Source organism: Pecten maximus, chromosome 16 (genome assembly GCF_902652985.1).
Source record: "Pecten maximus chromosome 16, xPecMax1.1, whole genome shotgun sequence".
NCBI lineage: Eukaryota > Metazoa > Mollusca > Bivalvia > Pectinida > Pectinidae > Pecten > Pecten maximus.
The window spans coordinates 11334974-11341528 of record NC_047030.1 but is presented as its reverse complement, the minus strand read 5'-3'; the positions used below and the strand labels follow the sequence as shown (position 1 = coordinate 11341528).

General features: G+C 35.3%; 1 long non-coding RNA gene across 1 annotated transcript; it reads left to right on the top strand.

Moving 5' to 3' along the window:
* Window positions 1-370: 370 nt before the first annotated feature.
* On the top strand, window positions 371-4367 carry LOC117345296. Its single transcript, XR_004536406.1, has 2 exons — window positions 371-756; window positions 2578-4367. It is a non-coding gene; the product is annotated as an uncharacterized LOC117345296 (long non-coding RNA).
* Window positions 4368-6555: the final 2188 nt, after the last annotated feature.

Sequence of the window (6555 nt, the reverse complement as noted above, 5' to 3'; positions counted from 1 at the left end):
GGTGTCATAAGACAATCTTGTGATCTTCAGGCACTTGTTATTATTTATGTACATGGCTATTGACGTTCAAACGCCATGGGTCAGCAAAGCTGTCGAGGTTTTATGTATAATATCAATTTAAATTCACAAACAATACAATTTTTAATGATTAAGTATTGAATATATAAAGCGCTTTTTGGATGCATTGCATGTAAATAAGACATTGTTCGTTGGAGTCATTGTACAAGCATGCCACCTTTTGTGACATAGTGTAAGTTTATACAGTTTATGTAATATAAATATGATTAATTAAAATGGATTAAGCAATTTCAGAAGCAAAGGAACATGGTATTACTAATGCCTTATTGAACATTGAACTTTATGGGTTTATTGTACGTCACTGTGCGTGCGAGACAAAGGCTTGATCACATCCAGAAGTTTGATCGCTTCACTTTTTGCTGTTGTTGTCAGAATCAGTAATGATGATGATGAATTGGATTACCGTTGTTTTGCTATTGCTGTCACCGCGATCTTCTGCTATTGATTCATCAGGTCCTTTAATACTCTCTAGCAAGGATAAGTCACTCCATTTCAGCAAGATAAGGTCACCGAGCCCGAGAAAGGAGGAACCAGCATATCTTAGTGTGGAGACAGATCCAAAGGACAAAGAGATACCATCGGCACATCGTATCTTATCTCCATTGGTCATGCTTACAGATGACGGCGTAAGCATTACTGAAGAAAAATCAGGATACATTTTTGGTGACATGGATTTAGGTAATTAGGATCTTTGATATTGCATGGACTCGTATACCCATAATTCTAATCGTAATCACAACTGTATCTAAAAAAATCTACTTCCATTTTACAATCCAAATATATCATGGGATATTTTAATACTGTAAATGTATAAAACTGACCAATGTAAGAGGGATACTAATTTTTGCAATTATCAAATCAAAATCGAGAAAACTAATACCTTTATGCCATATTTTATAGAGAAAATTGCGATCTTTTCGTCATTTTCTATGTTCGTATGTGCCATTTTCGTTGAACATTTTTGGTTAATCTAAAATATATGTCATTGAAAAATCAGACTTTACTGTGAACCATATTAGTTTTCAATGTCACCTACGAGTCCTAGAAGGACGAAACAGTTGTAAGACGTCCATGGTATCATTGACGAGTCCTAGAAGGACGAAACAGCTGTATGATGTCCCTAACATTATTCATGAGTCCTAGAGGGACGACACAGCTGTATGATGTCCCTAGCATTATTCACGAGTGTTAGAAGCACGAAACAGCTGTATGATGTCCCCAGCATCAGTGAATTTGAATATGAAATATAAGATTATTTCCTAAGTGGTAAAATTATGAGGAACGTCCTTAACTCTTGTATATTTTTGGTGTTACTAATAAATGTTTAACGACTTTTAAGGCACGGCATCAAATTGATTTTGTTGGTTACTACTTTGAAGCATATTGTTTGAAAGCCAGAATAAAATACATAGGGAATGAAAAAATAGGCCCGTCATCCCTGTGTTTCATTTAATCTTGAAAGTGGTACTTGATGCTAATATTTATAAGATTCTCCTTGACAGTGAAATGTCAATTCTGGCAGTTTTTGTGGAATTTTATCGTTAAATAGGCCATTTATATTTACACCCTTATATAGGGAAAAGAAGTAGAACCTGCACGAATATGTTTTCAAGAAAATCCCTGTGCTCTTTCTTGTTTTGGGTTTTCGTTCATAATTCATTCATTAACTAACAAAAGTCCAATCAGTGCTAGTTATTAATCATAGAATAATATAAACTTACCGGACCTCGACCCGAGGGGAAAGATTCTCAAGTTGTCGAACACGAGATTTGAGTATTTTGTATCTTAAGAATCTTACTGGGTTGAGACCCCCGCCTCACTCCCAATGAACTGGAGTGAATGGTTATTCTTTCCCTTGCCATGTTTATCCTATTATCGGTCTAATATTAACGTTAAAGCAGCGCAAGACAATTTTACTCGCTTACACACAACGAGTAATAAAAACGCCCAGGTAGCATGCTAAAAGACTCTCTTCGGGAAAAATCATTAGCATTAGTGGAGGATATGAACACTGGTTCGAGAGAAAAAAAACAGTTATTGTATGGGTATTTCTAGAAATAGCACTTTTATTGTCCCCCTTGACATTAACTATTTCCGTCGGAAAATAGTTCATGTCTCGGGGACAATAAAAGTGCTATTTCCCTCACATCCATACAATAACTGTATACTATTTCATATTTTGACTATTTCATAGTTTGACTATTTCATATTTTGACTATTTCATCATTTATTTGCATTGGTATTTTGATTGTTTTCATTATATTCTTGTATTACTTTTTCACTATTATAGTATTTACTTGAATATATATATTGCTACTTTTACTATTTTATTGATTTACTATTTTGACTATTTCATTATTTGTATTTGTATTTGTATTTTTTTTATTTTATACTTGTACATGTATTGCTATTTTGACACTTTCGTTGTTGTCTTTTTTGTTCTCGACTGCTTCATATTACATTGTTTTATCAGTTTTACTATTTCTACTTTTTTTTTAGCGCAAGACGACCATACTTCAACGTTCCAAACGATTCCGGAAATGATTTGTTCTCTATGTTCCCAACTGCATAGACCGAGTAGGAGATTGGTGTGTTCAAATTTGTTCTGTTTCGACTGGGAGAGGAAGTGATCGAATCAGGCGTGCACAAAATGGAATACCAAATCAATGAAGAGGATATTATAAAAATTGTGATTATTTACGAAACTTTCACCGTCTTACGTAACTTTCATTGTTTACGAAACTTTCACTGTTTACGACATTTTCACTTTTTTTTTTTTTTTTACAAAACCTTCACTGTTTACGAGACTTTCCCTGTTACGAGACTTTCCCTGCTTATGAAACTTTCACTGCTAGCGAAAGTTTCAGCTTTTACGATTATAGGCAATGACAATACATTTACAGTTTTTTAATCTTTATTTGTCCGTCATCAAACAATGGAAACTGGTATTGAATTGATATTATTAATTTTTCTATGTAATTTATATATTTTCAATTACTTGCATTATCAAAATGAGAGAAAATGATTCTAGACTTACTGTCATCACGGTGTGCATTAGACTGTTTAATCAGATACATGCTAGTTCTGATTCCCTGTAATTAATTGAAATAATGCATACAGTACTGACTGAAATATGAAGATACAATGACATTAATATTAATATATTCATGAATTCTTATTATTTAGGTCTTCATAACTGACTGCTGAGAATGGTTCTGTTGCTCGACATTGAATAATAAAAGCATATTATTTTGAAGAGCAATTATATTTTGTTTTACTACTTAAACGAGTAATATATTAACTAATAAATCAACTACAGGTATTAACATAAATTTGAGGTCATCTAAATATCAAATCCAGCTATATCAGTTATATAAACCTATAAATCTCTACTATGAGACAATTTACCAGAGGTAATTTGATCAGTTTTTAGTGTGTATCATGGCTAACCATGGGGCTTGCTGTTGAATTTCAACAAATGCAAAAAAAAAAAAAAAAAAAAAAAAATAATAATGCATGTTTCAGGGGAACATACATGTGTAATTAGCTGATAGGTATCAAATTTATTGCACAAAATTGCCATTTCGTTTTGCTCACAGGTGTCTATGGCACACATAGGATCGATTTGACCTGATTTGACTTAATAATATGTATAAACACCGATTCTGTTTTGACATTGAAAGGCAAATAATATTACGCATATGGCATAGGATGAGGCATTTCAGAAATCAAAAATGCTCTAATTAGACATTATTAAGAACTCTGAACATTGCACGAACACTGTTTAAGAAAAACAATTTAGCCGCTGAGTTTCTTTAAAATGTCAAAAACTCTACGGTTTAACATTTTGTCTTAAAAATGTCCTTCTTACTATGATAAGATGTCTTAAATAATATAATATGATGTATGTTATGGGAGTATTTTAACAATTTAAATGCCTTCCTTAATGCCATATTTGGATAAAATTATTCACAGCCATCATTTGCATTTCAAAACAAAATAAGTGTGTATAAGTACACAAAGTCAAATGAAGTCTATCAAGAGCTCATATCGTGTGATATATGTCCAAACAAACATTTTGATGTATTATATGTCTTGTTTTGGGCAAATATGTTAATTCCTGTTTAAAATTCAACATTATTCCCCTATATAGTTGACCCCAAAATGCGACCCTCTCTCTATTTTAACATCTGTTTTGGCTCTTGTTTTAATTTCCCCGACCTCTCTTCCAGATTTCCACAATTCTATCTGTAGAACTAATGACGAGTAAAAGAAGAACGATTTTTTTTTTCTGTTCAGTTCTTTTATCATTATTTTACCTTTTCTTCTTGGTAACAGACAGACAAGCTTTCTTAGACCTTTACTCCACATAATATACATATATATGTACTTAGCACCTGTTCTCACACCCTGGTTGTTGGTGTCTCATTGACACCTGTTCTCACACCCTGGTTATTGGTGTCTCTTTGACACCTGTTCTCACACCCTGGTTGTTGGTGTCTCTTTGACACCTGTTCTCACACCTTGGTTGTTGGTGTCTCTTTGACACCTGGTCTCACACCCTGGTTGTTGGTGTCTCATTGACACCTGTTCTCACACCCTGGTTGTTGGTGTCTCTTTGACACCTGTTCTCACATCCTGGTTGTTGGTGTCTCTTTGACACCTGTTCTCACACCCTGGTTGTTGGTGTCTCTTTGACACCTGTTCTCACACCCTGGTTGTTGGTGTCTCTTTGACACCTGTTCTCACACCCTGGTTGTTGGTGTCTCATTGACACCTGTTCTTACACCCTGGTTGTTGATGTCTCATTGACACCTGTTCTCACATCCTGGCTGTTTGTGTCTCTTTGACATCCGTCGTCACTCCCTGACTGTTAATATATCCTTGACACTAGACCTCATATGACCCTTGCTGTTAGTGTCTCGCTGACTTTCGTCGTCATATGGGCCTGGCTGTCGGTGTCTCCTTGACACCCATCATGATATGACCCTGGCTTGCATAAGCAAACGTATCATAAATATTTGACAATGACTACTGAATTTCGCTGATATATTTATATATTTACATTCTTTGTTGCATTTGCCAATATGTCGTTAGTAAACCAAATTGTATTCATGAGACTGTATACCTCAATTTACAGTGATTCGGTCAGAGTAGGAATAAAGCCCCAGGTGTTGCTGGTCAAAACAATGGCCGCCAGCTACTTTCGGCCTGGAGAGCTTTCGAATGCTAGCATTTATAATCCACAACACAGGAAATAAAACAACTTCACAAGTTATGAGAGTAATATTTTATAATTAAAACAAAACGTGGTCAACACAAAATAACTATAAGCGCCGTTATTGATCTAGGAATTATCAAATTGTCAAGTCAATGTCGTCACACTCACAGGAGCTCGTTTCCGAATTTTCAGAAATGCAAGACACGACATTAAACATTAACATTAAAAGTCCAGTATTTATATAAAAAAAAAATCTTATCTGTCACCCAAAACAATTTGGGTGACAGATAAATATTTCATGTCGCCCTAACGGACGACATTCTATTTATCTGTCACCCAAATTGTATTCATATCGACTGTATATTACCATTTGGTAACAGTTCAATGCTTAAATAAAGATGTGAATTCATAATTATAAAAGGGAAATCTCTCTGTTGATCAACAGTCTGGGTGTGTACATTTTTGGTGTCATATAGGAAAACGCATGCGCACAGCACACGGAACACATTTAAACAATAATGGCGTCCCAAGTGAATCGTCCGTGGTTAAAAAAGTTTACAGCGTACCTTTACACTTCCTGTGTGGTCCAGATTGACACTTGAAATCAATATAGCTGGAGAGGTATAAAACACGTACAATCAATGAAAACAATGTTTTAACCGTGATGCCCCTTTATATATATGATGTATAGCTAAATTGGATTACCTCCATTCACCCTTCTCCCATTCCTTTCACGCAACAATCCTTTGAACCAAATAGAGATGCGACATCATATGCACAATAAACCACTCTGATCACATGATAATCAGATAAAATGGAATATATTATGAATTCAACCTGGATATCCTACCTCGATGTTAACCTACAAGTAACCAGCAGGGACCGCTCAAATGACTAAGTTGTGTGATAAGCGTGTTGATTTCAATTTTGTTTATTATCCATTTCTAGAGAGTAGCATTCCTGCTTCCCCTACCTACGGAGATCACCTGTGTAGCGGAACTGGACAAGGTCGATCATCGGCGACCAGGTAGCCCAGTGGTAGAGTGTCCGTTTAGAGTTGGAGGGTCCCGGGTTCGAACCCCGGTCTGACTGCTACATTTTCTCCCTCTCCTATTACACAGGTATCAGTCGTTTCAATATTCAAGGGGTTGTTTCAAATATCACGATTTCCGTGATAGATATCGACCACTGATATTAACAACTCAATGTTTTGAGAGATGCGCGTTGATGAAGAAATACGGCATTAAGCCAGACAT